Raw genomic sequence first — 17,869 nt, 5'->3', positions numbered from 1 at the left:
GATGTAATAGTAAAGTGAGAGGGCATAGCTCCTTCTCTCTAGAACTATTCTGGTAGAATAGTGAACTTAGATAGGTGGATATAAGAAAATTACACAAATTATATGCAAATTTTATCTTAGAAAAATGGTGATTTTAGTCACCTGAGGACAAATTTTAATATCAGTTTCATCCCTCTCTTTCTCACGCATCCTATAAATTTATGCATTTTCTGTTCTTTTAGGAAGAAGCTGACACTTACTGAGCATTTTTATGCTCATCATAGTATCATAGTATCATAGTAGGGTGAAAGGTGGCTTCCCAAGAAGGTATGTCCATGTTCTAGAACTTGTGAATGTGACCTTATTTTGAAATAAGGTCGTTACAGATATAATGAAGTTAAGGCTCTCAAGATTAGATCATTCTGGATTATTCAGATGGGCTCTAAATTCAATCACAAATGTCTTCGTAAGAGACAAGAGGAGAATATACAGAGTGGGAGATTATGTGAAGATGGGGGCAGCAATTGCAGTAACACAGCCACAAGCCAAGGAAAACCTGAAGCCACCAGAAGCTGTCTAGAGCCTCTGGAGGGAACACAGCCCTGCTGGCCCCTTGATTTTGGACTTCTGGCCTCCCAAACTTTGAAAGAATAAATTTATGTTGTTAAGCCACCCAGTTGTGGTTGTCCTAAATATCTAATACAGGCCCCTTCATAGATATTTTACATACACTATTATGTTTAATTCTGTCTTGATGCTTTCTGGATGAAATGAGTTCTAAAATTGAGAAAAGGACAAAAGCCCAGAGAGATGAAGAGATTGCCCATATTTTCATGCATAATAATGGCTGAAGATTTGACTTAAACTCATTTCTGTCTAGTTCCAAAGCCCATACCCTTTCTACTATCCTAGACTCATTGAATTAATAATAAACTCAAATGGACTGTATTGTCCATAATATAAAGCATTCTTCATCAGTCTCATTTGACAGAGCCTACCAGTATATTCTGGACACCAAATATTCAGGTAAAGGCAGGGCTCAGTGTTTATTCCCTATACTCTGTTTCTCTATTTTACTTATTCAATTTAATCTTGGAGTTTCTTTTTTTTAATAAAAAAATATGTTTTCTTCATTGATTTTTATCATTTTTCAGGCACAATTCCCATCCCTCTTTCCCCTTCCTATCAAGCTCACAGTAATATAAATGTCCTAACATATGTAGACAGTGTAGTCTTTTCTGTAATATATACTTCAGTCCTGCTGATGATGTGTGATAATTACATATTTTCCCTGAATGTTAAAATGGCACTTTCTTCTTGGTGACTATAGACAATATATAATCTTGTTTCAAAGTGTTTTTTTTTCCCCCTACTTGAGCTGGTTGCTTGTATTTTTTAAAACACCAAAAGCATAGTAGATCAAGTAGTATTTCCTCTCAGGAACATAAAATTCTTCTAGGTTTTAAAAATTCTAAATAGAAGGTGTTATTCTTTAAATAAACACATGTGAAGTTACTGTCTACTAGAAACTAATCTATCCCATTGCTGAGAAGTCATTTATAGGAACATTTAATGAGAAAAGAATGCATTGTATTTAAAGTAGCTGGTTGTCATTGATCTCTAATCTTGTCTATGAAAGATTTCATCCCAGTAGGGAATTATTTATAGTATCTGAAATTGTGTTGTCTTACCTTAATTTATCTAAGATTTAAAGCAGTTGTATTAGTCTGACACTTATTGACAATGTCCTTTGCTGATTATATCCTATTGCTTAGATTCTTCTCCTCAACTCTTCTCTAATTCATAAAGCTGCTTACCATAGCACTGGGGATCTTTACTGAAGAGGTAACTTGATTAAGTTAAATGGAGGGAAAGGGAATTTTTAACCTACTTATATTGCTTACAGAGGCATAATTAAGTTGTGAGATAAGAGATATCAGTGACTTCTTAAAAAAATCAGTGTTCAAGAAGAATAACAAAGCTTGGAGAAGACACAGTTACAATGCAAAAAGCATTTGAAAGATGGGAAGAAAAACAACAAACTGGCATGATTTGTGATGTGTTTTTCCAGGAATAAGGATGAATTTACTAATGAGTTTTTATTTTTCTAGGTTCTACTTATAGTCAACAATTCAAGTGAGTTAAAAGGCCATACACTTTGAGAGACAAGGAGAGTTCCTGAGATCATTAGACCACATGCCACTGAATTTCATAGACATCAGCCTAGCGTTAAAGATAGTGAACATGGAATTTGTACCTCACTGGCACAGTGGTCAAAGTGATCTGGGTAGACATAAAGAGGTTTTGTTTTAAATTGCAAGCACCTGTGTTTTTCTTTCCTCTTTTGAGAGTTTTTGAGTAGACCCCATTCCTCTAGTATACGTTGTTTTGATTTTCTTGCTATATCTATACACTAGTATCAAAGAGAGTTCATGAGTTAGACCTCTAATGGCAGAAAAAAATAAGTCTCTGTTAAAGTCCTCAGAACTTTACCTTTACACCATGGCTATCCATGCCTAGCTATGGTAACTTTTGGATTACTTAGCATTTGTACAATTTTTTAATAATTTTTTTTCATTAAATGCCAAGTATAGGCGAAGACATATTGGAGACTTAGAATAGTTTCATCCCCCTTTTGCCTAAACTGTCTCATGGACACCTGCCCAAGCCACCCTGGCTGGTATCTTCTCTGGCTCACCGCACCTGTAAAGTTCTGGTATTAGTGATCTTGGTGGTGGTGGTAGAGGGAGTCATGGTACTTTGTTAGTTGTTTTAGACTGCTTGGGAATTGCTTCATGCAAATGGATGAAAGGAGAAAAGGGTGCAATTATAAGAAGGAAATGATTCTGCTATAGTAACCATTCTTTTGCTTCTTAATACCTTGGTAATCCTTGAAGCCTACCTAGGCCTTGAATTCTAACTCCTATTATACATACATACGTACATACATACATATATATATATATATAAATTCCCTTGAAAGTTGAATGACATTTTCATGGTATGTACCAAAGGTATGGAAGTGGGGATCAATTTACTCCTGTGGGGAAGAATATTTTATCCTTGACATTGTTTAGAATTGTGGATATGTGATGATCTTAAAAAGGAAACCAGTTATAGCTGATATTATTTGTATTTCTTTTCTCTAAAGACAGTGAACTCACAGTTGGTATGTTGCTGGTGATAAGTTATATAAACATAGAGAAAAGATATATCATCTTTTTAAATGGCATATTTATTTAAAGCTGGAGACCTTAGCACAGTATGCCTATAACATATTTCAACGTGCAATGATTAAATATATATGTGTTTTAGGGTTTTCTCAAATAAACTTTCAGGCCCCAAGCTACCATAGACCATCTGTGGCACCAATCTAATAAAGAGGATACAGGAAAGGAATGATATTTCCTAAAAGAGCAAAGTTAGACATTTCTATGGGAGTCCTTGCAACATTTCATGCAGCCAACTGGGAGTTATCTCCTTCCAGGTGATAGCTCAGGTACAAGGAAATGAGATTCACGTTGGATAAGTGCCAGAGTCACCCTTACTTAGAAGTCTCATGTTCCAGAAGAGCATAAGTGTTTTATCTCCAAAGGCATTGCTTCCAGGGGCAATTAAAGAGCCTTGTCTGGACGAGAGTCATCATTATCAGGGAAACCCAAATCATGTGTCCTATCCACATAGGATGTCCCCATCAGGAGTGATTGTTTCTTTGTAGTCCTCCCAGTCCAGATGAGGTCTACCAATCAGGGATCATTTCTACCACAACCAGTATTGTCTTGTGACAGAGTTGACAATCTACCTTTATCTGGTCCTTAAGGAAACAAAGCTAGAGAGTTAATCAAAGATCAAATTCTCATGAAGTAGGGGAAGGGGTTTTGTTAAGCCATTGCCCACGTTGGGTCATAGAGAGCCAAATTTGGCCACTCAAGTCAGTGACCATGCCTTATTAAAACAATAATTTGTTTTGTCAGTTGGATCATTACCTATTGTTAGACTCAGCTTAGACATGATAGGCAAAAATTTGAATTTTATTTATTCATGCATTATCTTTTTTTCTTATTCTCCAATCTTATTTTTTTGGCTATACATAATTGATTTCATCCTCAGTGCTTCCCAAATAGTATCTTATATGTAACAAAATAGTATTTTTTCTTTTCATGAATAAAACATATGCTTCTCATAATTTTTCAGAATGACTCATTGGGGTTTTTTTTTTCCCTCTCCTGTAACTATCATAAGAGTTGATACATGATGATCAAAATATAAGATTAGTCCTCAATACAGAGCCCTAAAATCAGTGTGCAAATGTTTAATGCTTTAGGCATATGGGTCTATCCTTGGAATGTTTATCTTTGCACATGCATTTTCTAAAATGATGGTGCTTCTTATAAATATTGTTAAGACAAACATTTTATTTCAGCCTGTTGAGGAAGCAAAGGGATTGTGAAATATTTTCATTGATTTTCCTTCCTACTAGAAGAAATAGAAATTCTTGCATTCCTTTCATTTACAAGTGAATATAACCTTGAGATTCACGAACCCCAGAACAACATGTAAGCACAGTGTGATGATACTCTCAGGAAAGCCAGCTCTTATCAAATACCTGTTATTGGAGCTCTGTGCCCACTTTGACACCATAATTCTAAAGATTTAAGAAATTTAGACATGAGGTGTACTAAGAAGATTAAAATATTATGGTAGAAAACGATAGAAGGATAGGAATTATTTAGTCTGAGATAAAGTAAAAAAGTAACCAACCTGACATGTACAAATCTGAACATTTCTAACGTTTATAATTTACTAAAATGTATAATGAAGGGTGCTGTGTTCTCTATATAGAGAACAATTCTCTTATATCCTCCTTATAGTATCAAAAGTAGACCTAGGGTGCATTTCTTGGCAGTGATGTTAAGTAGTTGTAAAATTCGTCTATTATGCTTGCGCTCTTTCAGGGTGAAGTGTATGCATGTTACACTTGTATTGACAAATAAAATTTAATGGAAAGAGATAAATTCAAATCAGAATGGAATGTTTTTCCCCTAACTAGACAACCAACCATTAGAGGTTGATGTAAGATAGCATATAATTTATTGTGAAGATGTGATAAAACTGGTATAAAATACATGGCATCAGGAAGTATCTGAAGAAGGTCTGTTCTTCAGATTGACCTCTTCCATCCCTGAGAATGAGTAAGTAAGGGAACTATGATATGCACCATGAAATACAATATACCATTGAGGTCTGTAATGGATGTCTCCCTACCAGGAATTTGTTGTTATAACTTGTGTTTCTAGGGAATGATAATGTTGTCTTCATTACTCATTTAGAAAATGCTCCATTTGTACAAAATGAGACAGCATGCTAAGATCTTTTCATTTACTTGATTTTATCTGATTAATTCCTTCTTCAATAGCCATTTGATTTTTGAACATTTTTCTGTATTTGTTTAATCACTTTCTTTAATAATTCAACTAACATTATTTCCTACTAATGTATGAGACACCATTTTAAACACTTGGTCATTTGGGGGATAGGAGGAGGATGAATATTTGCCATAACCTCACTCCCAGGATTTTTTTCTTTTTCTTAGATTTTTTTGATGTGGACCATTTTGAAAGTCTTTATTGAACTTGTTACAATATTGCTTCTGTTCTTTTTTTTTTAAAAACATCTTTATTGGAGTATAACTGCTTTACAATGGTGTGTTAGTTTCTGCTTTATAACAAAGTGAATCAGCTATACATATACCCCCATATTTCTTTCCTCTTGCGTCTCCCTCCCTCCCACCCTCCCTATCCTACCCCTCTAGGTGGTCACAAAGCACTGAGCTGATCTCCCTGTGCTATGCGGCTGCGACCCACTTTGCTTCTGTTTTATATTTTGGTTTTTTGGACGCAAGGCATGTGGGATCTTAGCTCCCTGACCAGAGATCGAACCCGCACCACCTGCATTGGAAGTGTGGAGTCTTAACCACTGGACCCCCAGGGAAGTCCCATGCCCAGGAATTTTTGATCTACCTTCATTTGTATGCATACATCTACATGTGTGTATTTTGTCATTTGGAATAAGAGGAGAGAGAAAGGGTGAATAAGGAAAATTAAATGATATAAAATTCAAACCAGTGTAAATTGCTTTGGTTAAAAAATGGAGAAAATAGGGCTTCCCTGGTGGCGCAGTGGTTGAGAGTCCGCCTGCCAGTGCAGGGGACACGGGTTCGTGCCCCTGTCCGGGAAGATCCCACATGCCGCAGAGCGGCTGGGCCCGTGAGCCATGGCCGCTGAGCCTGAACGTCGGGAGCCTGTGCTCGGCGGCGGGAGAGGCCACAACAGTGAGAGGCCCACGTACAGAAAAAAAAAAAAAAAAAAAAAAAAATGGAGAAAATATTCCAACAAATGGACAGTATTATTGAGTAAATTCTCTGATGATATAATTGTGGCCAGATTAAGAAACATTGACTACATACATTATGTAAAAATTAAATGGATTGATTACTTCAGGTTTTAAAATACTCAAAGAGAGGGGTTCATAGCGCATTCTGGCCAGAAGGAAGGAATTTACTAAACTGACACATGGTTTTGTCTTTAATTTTGAACTTTTCAACATTTCTAAGAAGTAATTGAAAAAGATAGAGTTATTTGCAGATGGCTCAAAGATATGAGAAAAAAATGATGATGAACACAACACTTGGATTTCAACTTGTTTTAGTAGGACCCTTGTCATTATTCATTTTTCAACCTAAATGCTGCTTCTTCAGATAGCACATCACTGATTCCCAACCCAAATGACACCTCCATCACTCTCTATTATATTACTGTATTATTCTGTTTTTTATTTTCTTTGTAGATACATTATCTCATATTATTACTTGTTTACTTGTGTATAATTTAGCACCCCAAATTAGGATATAAATTTCATAAGAAGAGTAATTTTATCAGTGACTTTTACCACTGTATTCTCAAGTGCCTGAGAGGTTTTCAATAAATATTTGCTGAAGAAATAAATATGAATGAATAAATGAATTTATAGTAAAAAAAAATTGAAGTTGTATTGAGGTAATTTTAGCTTAAGTCCTAAATTAATAGCATATGTATTGCATATATACAAAGTAGAGGAAGCTTATGTTGATGTTCTTTCAACTGACTAGTCTTAATTTAGAACTTGCTTTATGAGGAACGGAAACCAAAAACCAATATTATGATTTTAATTAATATGAAGCTTAAAAGGAACCAATGGCTACTAAAATGTGAATGAGCACCATGAATTAAAATATTGTCATGGATAAGGGAGATAATAGCCTCATTATGTTTTGGACTAATCAGAAATTTTCTTGAGAATTGTGTTTAAATGAGGCCAGTTAAACTATGCTGTGTTCAGAATATCACTGTCAGGATGATGAGGAATCTAGAAATCGTCTAAATTTGGAGCTGTTTGAGGGGATTAACTTGAAGAATTAGAAGACAGAGTTCAAAGCAATCACTGCTACTGAAAAAGTGACGGGGGCATCCTGGAAAAGAGAGAACCAGAAAGAAGAAGATCCAAGTTTTGTGTATAAACTGTGTCCAAATATCTGGCTGACCCCTGAAATATGCATGTAAAGGGCAAAGTACAAGTAACCTAGCAAAGGACAAAAGATCGGAACCAAGATTTGAAATGCTAACCAAGAGACAGAGTTTGCAATTTGAGTATAGCCAAGTAAACTACAAAAGCAAAAATACATACCAAAACAAAAAAACAACATTCTCCAGAGGAATATAACAGAATCTGGAGTCTCTACAACATACTAACCTGAAACCAACAGACCAACTCTGAAATGACCCAGATGTTCCAATAAACAAAATTTTTTTTTTTTTTGCGGTTCGCAGGCCTCTCACTGTTGTGGCCTCTCCCGTTGTGGAGCACAGGCTCCGGACGCGCAGGCTCAGCGGCCATGGCTCATGGGCCTAGCCGCTCTGCGGCATTTGGGATCTTCCCAGACCAGTGTACGAACCTGTGTCCCCTGCATCGGTAGGCAGACTCTCAACTGCTGCGCCACCAGGGAAGCCCAATAAACAAATATTTTAAAGCAGCTATGATAACTGTACTAAAGGTCATAAAGGAAAACATGCTCACACTAACAAAAATTAGGAAATCTAAATAGAGAAATATAAACTATAAAAAGAGCCAAATAGAAATTCTAGAAATAAAAATACTATATACTCAATAATGAAACAGTATGGGGCTTCCCTGGTGGCGCAGTGGTTGAGAGTCCGCCTGCTGATGCAGGGGACATGGGTTCGTGCCCCGGTCTGGGAGAATCCCACATGCTGCGGAACAGCTGGGCCCGTGAGCCATGGCTGCTGAGCCTGCGCATCCGGAGCCTGTGCTCCGCGACGGGAGAGGCCACAACAGTGAGAGGCCCGCGTACCTAAAAAAAAAGAAAAAAAAAAAAAAAGAAACAGTATGTAAAGCAACCATACTCCAATAAAAATTAATTTAAAAAATAATGAAACAGTAGTATACTTTCAGAATCTCTAGTTGCTTATTACTCCACTCTTAGGAATTTTGGTGGCATTTTGACTTTGTTTGACTCAGTATTTGAGGAGTGCTCAAATCTTGTAGAATATTCAAAGTTTCTGAATTGACTAAATATACTGCACAAGTGATAATGCAAAACAGCAAATTATTACCTGGCTGATCACTTTTAATCACACTTTCTTATGTCTTTTTTTATTGACTGTGCTAGAGTAAATAGTTTAGGCTCAAAGAGAAGCAGAATCCTTCTTTTCCTCCCTAAATCTCAGTTTTAGTAATGGCTATCTTTCAAGTTTGAAGTGATGATAATTTATTTTATGTGGTTTCTGTTTATGAGGAAAAGAAAAATAGATAGTCATAGCTTAAGGGGTTGCCCTCATTCAGATGGACAATCTTAATTTATGGAGTAGAAAAGATGAAAACTTTGAAGTAGAATGAGTCTGCCTATAAGTAGAGAGGATCAGATCATAATTATGAATCTGAACAGTTAGAGCAGTAACTTCTTCCTTGTTGAATGGAAGAGGAAGTGAATATAGAGGGAAAAGAATTTTCTTTCCCTGCACTACTAACAGCCACAACTACTTGAAAACTGGATTTTACTTCCACTTATCTACTATAACTCTTCTCTCCAAAGACATCCGTGTCCAATTAATCTCTGAATCCATTGTCTTGTCTAAATTCCCTACTGGCTTTCCTGGAACTTTAGCGTCTGAATCTCATTCTTCCTTAGATGTTGTTTCAATGTATCCCTTAGTAGCCTTGTCTTCCCTGCCACCAACTGTATGCTGTAGCCTTAGGTTTGTATTTTAATCCTCTGTATTTCTGGCTTATATATAGTTATTACCTAGGAAGACTTTTACATTGCTTTCTCTCATACACTTTCCAACTAAACTTCCAACTAAACTTGCTAAATGAATGGTTTTAGGGAATCTGCAAGCTTCTTCTCTTTCTTGAGCCTCAGTTTTGAATTTGTAACTATCTCTCTTTTCTTGGCTGTCCTGTTTTTCTTTAGATTTTGTCCCTTCTTGATCTCCTTTGATGTCCATCTCTGAGTGGGTCTCTCACTTGTTTTTAGAGCATCCTATTTACCTTCATAAAACTTTACTCAATTTTAAGGCACATTATTTTTATGCATTTGTTGTCCATAACCACCACTCCAACTAGATTGTACGTACCATGATGTCACAGACAATGATTGTTCTTTTTACCCCATCTCCAGCACAGTGACAGATACTGTATTAGACACTCCATTATTAGTTGTTAAGAAAATAAATAAATGCACAAAATATTTTAATTTGAATATCTCTTCTACAGGATTATGAGTTTCTTGAGGAATGTATAGTGTTTTATTTTTTTATATATACCTAGTTTCTATTATCATGCTGATACTTATCACATACTAAACTTTTTGTTAAATAAAATAAAAATTATGAGATAAGAATATGTGTATGAAGAGGGAGGGAGAGAGTAATCTGACTGGGAAATGGTGAAAGAGAAGATTAGGCAAAGAATCTGCAACTACTTAAAGGCAGTTTTATGTTATTCTTTATTTCTAATATGAGAGAGAGGAACAGGGATTCAGGCATACTGATTAAGGTAAATTCACATTTTTACTCATCATAAATATGGCAAATCTCTGTTTTAACATAATGCTTTACATATTTTGCTCATAAAAAGGTAGAATTACTTTTACTCAAAATTACATGGTAATGTGTACCTCATACCTATAATTAACAAAAGTAGATGGAAATGTAACTTGTGAATTAGAGGGAAGCTGGGGTGGTGGTGTGGTGCTGGTACACATAAGTACTGTTTGGTAAGACCATTTCATTTCTGGGAATATGGCCAAATGGACCTTGTGATTTTTCTGTTTTAGATAAGGTATTTTAAAAAACATTATTAAAATATATTAAACCCATCACACAATTCAATAATATTTACATGTAAAATAGCAAATTTTAAATCAGAAACTAGGTTATCAGTGAACAAGGGAGTATAAAAGTAGAATTTAATAATTTAGAAGCAGATGATTCTTTTTCCCATTGCCTTAAACAATATTCTGGATCTTCATACCATGAATGAATTTAAATCAATGAAAATATCATTTCTTCCTACTCACTATGAATTTTAAAACTCTTATTCAGAGCTGGATAGAAATGTTTAGCCCTGTGTCTCAGGAGAACATACTGTCCACAAAGCCTGATTCAGCATGTCTCTTAGGTATTGCCTGCTATCAGTCCTCAGTTCTCAGGTCCTGTCCTGGGAAAACAGTGTCTCTGCCCTGGGTCATCTGGACATAATGATTTTATTTACTATGGCCCCCTGTTCTTAGTGTGTATCTGTGATCAGGGGATTAGTCATTACCAGATACAATGACCAGATCTATCACCCAATGTTATGAATGTTTGTGTCCCTATGAAATTCCTGTGTTGAAGTCCTAACCCCCAAAGCAATGATATTAGAAGGTGAGACCTTTAGGAGACAATCATGTCATGAAGCTGGAGACCTTGGGAGTGGGATTAATGCCCTTATTAGAAGAGCTTGCTTGCTCTCTTTCTGCTCTTTGCCATGCGACGATACAACCATAAGACAGCTCTGCAAACCAGGAAGTGGGCTCTCACCAGGTACCAGATCTCACCACACTTGGTCTTCCCAGTCTCCTGAACTGCAAGAAATAAATGTTTGCTGTGTAAGTTGCCCAGTCTGTGGCAATTTATAATTATAGCAGTCTGAACTAATGACTAAGACACCAACTTCCCCAATTATTGTGTCTTCTATTCCGAATTCTATTCTGAATTCTCTACATATCTTTTTCCATGTTGTCAGATTTAAGGGTTTGGATTTTCTTTCTGCTTCACAATTCACATTTGATGAGCTCCTAACACTTCATGCCTTTGACTCACGCAAAACTCTTCTGGAACACTGGGCCATCTTGGTTTGTCATCTTAGATGAAGTTGGGATCACCTCAAGCAAGAGGGCAGGCCTGACACAGTTACCTTATCTGTGGGGCTAGCTGTGAGTCTCTCCTTACAGGTCATTAATGGGCAGGCATGCAGGGAGAGCTTCTGCAGAGGGCATACCTACCGACCCTGAGAGTCAAGGAATCTGGAGCTTTGTTTCTTGGGAGTTCAGAGCTCCCCAGTCTACTCTTAGTCTTAAAGAATCAGGACCAGCAAAGATAGGTCCGTTTTTCCTCACGAGGGAAGGGATACTTTTAAATCAGTGACCCCCTTTATGTCAGGGACGACTGACATGTTCTCAGGCTGATTTTACTCTTTCGTTAATGTTTATATACTCTTTGACTGAGTCCTCAAAGTAAAATGCTTTCCAAGGCCAGGCAAACAGTGTAATAAGTGAAGGAGGGAGAACCAGAGCGGAGCATCAGGAAAAGAGCTAGGATATGTGACATTGAAATGGGACAGCCACTGTTTAGCCACAGCCCTTTTTTGTTTGTTTTGTTATTGCTTTTGTTTCCTGCTATTTAGTCTTTTTTTTTTTTCGAGAAAAGCTATGTATCTGGACTTTTATGAGAACTTTGCCAAATTTTTAAAATTTTCATCTCTCTTGCCTTGTTTTTTCTTTCAATATTATTGGGATATAAGTGACCTACAGCACTGTATAAGTTTAAATTGTACAGCATGATTATTTGACTTACATACATCATGAAATGATTATCACAGTAAGTTTAGTGAACATCCATCTCATATATATATGGCATTAAATAAATAGAAAAATTGTTTTTTCCTCGTGATGAAAACTCTTAGGATATACTCTCTTTGTAACTTTCATATATAACATACAGCAGTTTTTATTTTTCATGTTGTACATTGCATCCATAGTATTCATTTGTCTTATAATTGGACGTTTGTACCTGGTGACTGCCTTCATGTAATTCTCCCCCTGCACCCTCACCTCTGATAACCACAAATCTGATCTCTTTTTCTATTAGTTCGTTTGTTTGTTTTTGAAGTATAATTGACCTACAACACTATGTTAGTTCCAGGTGCCCAAACATAATGATTGAATATTTCTATACATTTTTAAATCATCATCATGATATATCTTATTACCATCTATCATCATACAAAGATATAATTATTGACTGTATTCCCCACATTGTACATTTCATACCTGTGACTCATTTATTTTGTTACTGGAAGTTGGTACCTCTTAATCTCCCTCACCTATTTCTCTCCCTCCTCACCTCCCTCCCCTCTGACAACAACCTGTTTATTCTGTGTATCTATGATTCTGTTTCTGTTTAGCTATGTTTATTCATTTGTTTTATTGTTAGATTAGACGTATAAGTGAAATTATACAGTATTTGATTTTTCTCTGACTTATTTCATTTAGCATAATACCCTCTAAGTCCATCCATGTTGTCACAAATGGCAAGTTTCATTCTTTTTTATGGATGAGTGATATATTTTATATATATATATATATATATATATATATATATATATATACATACACAGTGAACATAGGGGTGCATATGTCTTCTTGAACTAGGGTTTTTGTTTTTTTTCTTTTGTTTGTTTTTGATAAATACCCTGGAGTGGAATTGCTAAATCATATGGTAGTTCTATTTTTAATTTTGGGGGGAATTTTCATACTCTTTTCCTTAGGGGCTGCACCAATTTACACTCCCACCAACAGTGCAAGAGAGTTCCCTCTTCTCTATATCCTCACCAACATTTGTTATTTCTCATCTTTTTGAAAATAGCCATTCTGAGGTGAGGTGTGGTTCATTGTGGTTTTGATTTGCATTTCCCTGATGATTAGTGATGTTGGGCATCCTTTCATGTGCCTGTTGGCCATCTGTATGTCTTCTTTGGGAAAATGTCTATTCCTGTCCTCTGCTCATGTTTTTAATTAAGTTGTTTTTTGCTGTTGAGTTGAACGAGTTCTTTGTATATTTTGGATATTAACTCCTTATCAGATGTATCATTTGTAAATTCTTTTTCCATTTGGTAGGTTGCCTTTTTATTTTGTTGATAGTTTCCTTTACTGTACAAAAGCTTTTTAGTTTGATGTAGTCCTATTTGTTTATTTTTGCTTTTGTTTCCCTTGCCTGAAGAGACATATCAAAAAAATATTGCTAAGACAGATGTCAAACAGCATAGTACCTATGTTTTCTTCTAGAAGTTTATGGTTTCAGGTCTTAACATTTAAGTCTTTATCTATTTTGAGTTTATTTTTGTATATGGTGTGAGAAAGTAGTCCAGTTTGATTCTTTTGTATGTAGCTGTTCAGTTTTCCCAACATCATTTATTGAAGAGCCTGTCTTTTCCCCATTGTATATTCTTGCCTCCTTTGTTGTAGATAATTTTCCATATAAGTGTGGGTTCATTTCTGGGCTTTCTATTCTGTTCCATTGATCTCTGTGTCTGTTTTTGTTGCAGAAATTCTTTGGTTTTAAAATGTTCAGAACTGCATCACGTTAAGAAATTTTTCAGGGTTAAATAAAGCTTGTGGGAAGGACAGACCTGGCCACTAGGTTACTATGTGTGTTCTAGGGGTCTGATACAGATGGAATAGGGAGAATGTGGAGTTGAGTGATCGTCAGGTTTGAGGATAATACTGTTTTTCATCCACTGGACCTCTCAGTCTTGGTCTCTGCCACTCCAAAGTCAGCATGCTATTTTAGCCTCAGAGAAGTTGCTATGCTCTTTGGGGAGATCATTATCCTAGAAAACTGGTATCTCAATGACAAGAAGACCAGCAAATCAGGATGGTAGACTCCTTTCATAGTGTGTAGGTCGTTGCTCTGACCTTAAGGGACTTATCTGTGTATCATGTTGGGACCTCAGTAGTGTGGTATGGCATCTAGGTGGATGTTAGAAAATGAAAGTATTTGTTATCTGGTGCTATACAGAAAAAATTGTTGGCCTCTGGTCAAGTCAACCAAACAGAGAAAATACGATGTGGACTGGTGGCTCACTTGGTGACTAGTTTCTGGCCTGACAACAGCTAGCTGTGGTTTAGTGGCTAGTGACTGTGGATTGGTTACTGGTGAATGTAACCTGGTGGCTGGTGACTATGGCTTGGTCATAGGTGACTGTGAACTGGTTAGTATGAGTTGGTGACTGATGAAGGTGACCTGGTGACTGTAGCTTGGCTACCCAAAGGCTCACCTCAGAAACATCAGGGGTACTAGACTTTGGGTAGCAAGATTAATTCTTCACCCACTCCTACTGTTAAAATACTGTCCTACTTGATGAGCTTAGGCTACAAACTGTAAAAGGTTCAGTTAGGTATGCCTTCAGTAGTATAGTTGTGAGAAATGCAAGGATTGGCTTTCAGTTATTTACATAGAGAAATGTTTTTAAAGGAAATGAAATTTAAGTTTTGTAAAATGGTTTCTGTGTGGAAAAAGCCCAATAGTTCTCTGTTTTTTTCTTCCCTTGCTAAATTGTAGTTAATGTACCATTCCATACCCATTGAGATTTTGACTGCCTCTCTTTATTTTCTATGAATCTTATAAATCCTCTCTTACAATCTTTCTCTTTTTAAAGGCAGATGTACCCTTACCTCAGGATAGTGTTTTTGTAGACATTAATATCCCATAAAGGCTCATTAAAACTTTTAGAATTGAGTTTCTAATAACATTAGTCAAGCAGACTATATATGCAGGAAAACCTGTGAATTCTCCTTAGATTCATCATTTTTTTCATTATATTAATCATAAAACCCATATGTTCTTGTCTGTACATGGGTAGAGTGGGAGAGTGGAACAGATTGCTGTAATATGTATAGAAGGAGAGAAAGTGCAGCTCTGTGGGCATAATGGTATTACAGATGCTAAACTTCTTACATGTGAAGGTCAGAGAAGTTCTTTTTTATAAGAATATTAGGTATAATGCATAAAAATTTTGGAAGCGTGGTCAGTAGTTATGCTGAACATATGTCATGGTCCTTGGAAGACAATGCATCTGTTTTTGAAACTCCTTACCCATCAATGTCAAGCCACATTTTCAATTTTAAAAGATGTTGCTGACAGGAGGGTGCTTCCAGCCATAGGAACTCTAGGTCCCTGTGACACTGAAATCTGTACTTTTTCCAGGGTACCCATTTCTACTCCGATAGAGTAAAACTTAACTGTTCCAACATGAACATTTATTTGAGGTCTTTTATTTGTATATAACTCATCAGATCCACTTTTACCCCACTTTTGAATCTTTTTGACCTTACTATACATACAACTTCCATACATACATGCTTTCTGAGCTTGCATAAACCATATCATCTCTCTGGACCTAGAATTCTCATCTGTAAAGTGAAGAAGTGAGCTCTGAAGTGCTTTCCAGTTTGATAGTCTATGATGGAAAGACTCTCAGACAGCATCTGTGTATAGTTAGACAGTACCATTAATAGAGCAACTGAACTGTTTTCCTAAAAGCAGCTTTGGGCTACATGCAGTCTTACACCATCCATACCCTATCTTCTATACAACTTGGGGTTAATTACCTGCAATAATGAAATAGCTAACTGACAGCTGACCTAACACAGTTAGTTATATGAGCTATACCATCTTGGTGTTATTTATTCTCTTAATTAATTGCCTAAATTCATTAGATCTATTGAACACTAAGCAATACCATTAAATGTCTATCAGTTGTCTCCAAGTATGTAACATCCTCCAGCAATAGGAGTGATTTAGTGCCTGAGAAGAATGGACATCTCCTGTGACAGTGGTTTTGTCTACAGATATAATTCAACTGAGAGAGAGAAGGGAAGGCTAAAAAGCCCCTTTATGCATGTTATGCCTCTGTCCAGTTTCAGTGAGTGGGGTCTAGCTGTTGTTCAATGAGAACTTTAAAAAAAGTGTAAGCATTGTTGTTTAAAAATTGGCCACAGAGAAATGAGGATAATTTAGACAAACTATTTGGTATATATGCTTATCTTTAAGGAATGGGGTTTCTTCCTTCTAAGTTGTCTGTTCTTAGAGAATGAAAAGCATACTAGTAATATACAAGTCAAAAGCAATGTGTTGCTACCTTAACTCCATTAAAATGTGGAAATCTAATTAAGCATCAAAGGGTTAACTTTTAACTAAAGGAAGAGCAATAATTAATATTCAGTTAATAACTGAATAATAGACTCCACATTTTCTTCTAGATACAGCCAGTTTTATCTGGGGTAAGAGAAAGAAGCTATTATTTCAATTCTATGTGTGGCTTTTATGAGATAAATCCCTGAAATTCTAGTGCCTCCACTCATGAGGCCATCTTAATGAACAGTCTGAAAATGAATGAGCCATAGATTTCTGGAAAGTCTGAACTCATCTATTTTCTTATCTAGTATAGATGGGAAGAAATTGAGTGCTGTGTTTTTTCTAAATCTCATTCACAAGGTCTGAAATTTGGGATGGTGACTAACAAGTGACTTGATTACATCTTTCTTTTTTGTGTGTTTCAGCTTAGAATAAACAGAAACATATTACCACCAATCTTGAAGCTAATTAATACCAACAGGGGTTGGTCCTCAAAGCACAAAGGGGAAATTTACTGTAGTCTTGTCAGTTGTTTTCTGAGAGCTGCTAGTATATAGTAAAAGCAAGGTCAGATATTTGCCTAAAAAAGAGGCTGAGTCTTAAAGGCTATATAGCATGTCTGTATCTTGTGTAATGTCAGATGATCCTCATCTTGGTTGCCTATAATATTCAAAAATTTTCCTGCTTCCCTGCTTTTCAACGCCAAGTAAATAATGATCTAATATAAATGGAAATAGCTGTGGTAAGTGTGTATGTGTGAGTAGGGTGTGGCTTGGAGTGGATACTGGTCAGTGTTTGAGAACCAACTATATCAGAAACATCTCTATGCATTTATTCTTTATGGTAACCCTCTTAGATAGGTTTTATAGTCTGAAATTTACAGATGAGACTATGAAGCCACTAGGTCCCTATGTGGTTGATCCAGAATTAAAACCTGGCTTTTTGTCACCTGTTTCCAAAGTTCTGCTTCTTAAGGTTTTTGGTCATTGTTCTGTCTATGCATGTTTGCTTCTCAAACAGAAACATGACTTTAACACAGTATGTTTAGCTAAGCTAAAGCTGCCAGATTTGCACAAAGACTGTGTCTGATCTCATCTCACATTTTTCTTGTTTATGTAAAAATAGATTGTTGTCTCTGTTGTCGTCTGTTGTCTTTGAATCTGCCTACTTTCAGCAAAGGTAAATAAAACTAAATCCATTTGCATGAGTGTTTGAAGAATGCAATATCACACTACCTGTTCTTAATATTCATTAAAGCTGTGTGTGTGTGTGTGTGTGTGTGTGTGTGTGTGTGTGTGTCTTTGCAAGGATTTCAGATCAAGCATAGCTGCCATGAAGTTTTTAGAATGTTTTATTAACAAAAAAAAAGAACTGAAGTA

Source organism: Phocoena phocoena, chromosome 14 (genome assembly GCF_963924675.1).
Source record: "Phocoena phocoena chromosome 14, mPhoPho1.1, whole genome shotgun sequence".
Classification (NCBI taxonomy): Eukaryota; Metazoa; Chordata; class Mammalia; order Artiodactyla; family Phocoenidae; genus Phocoena; species Phocoena phocoena.
The sequence above is the reverse complement of the archived record's forward strand: the minus strand, read 5'-3'. Positions refer to the sequence as shown.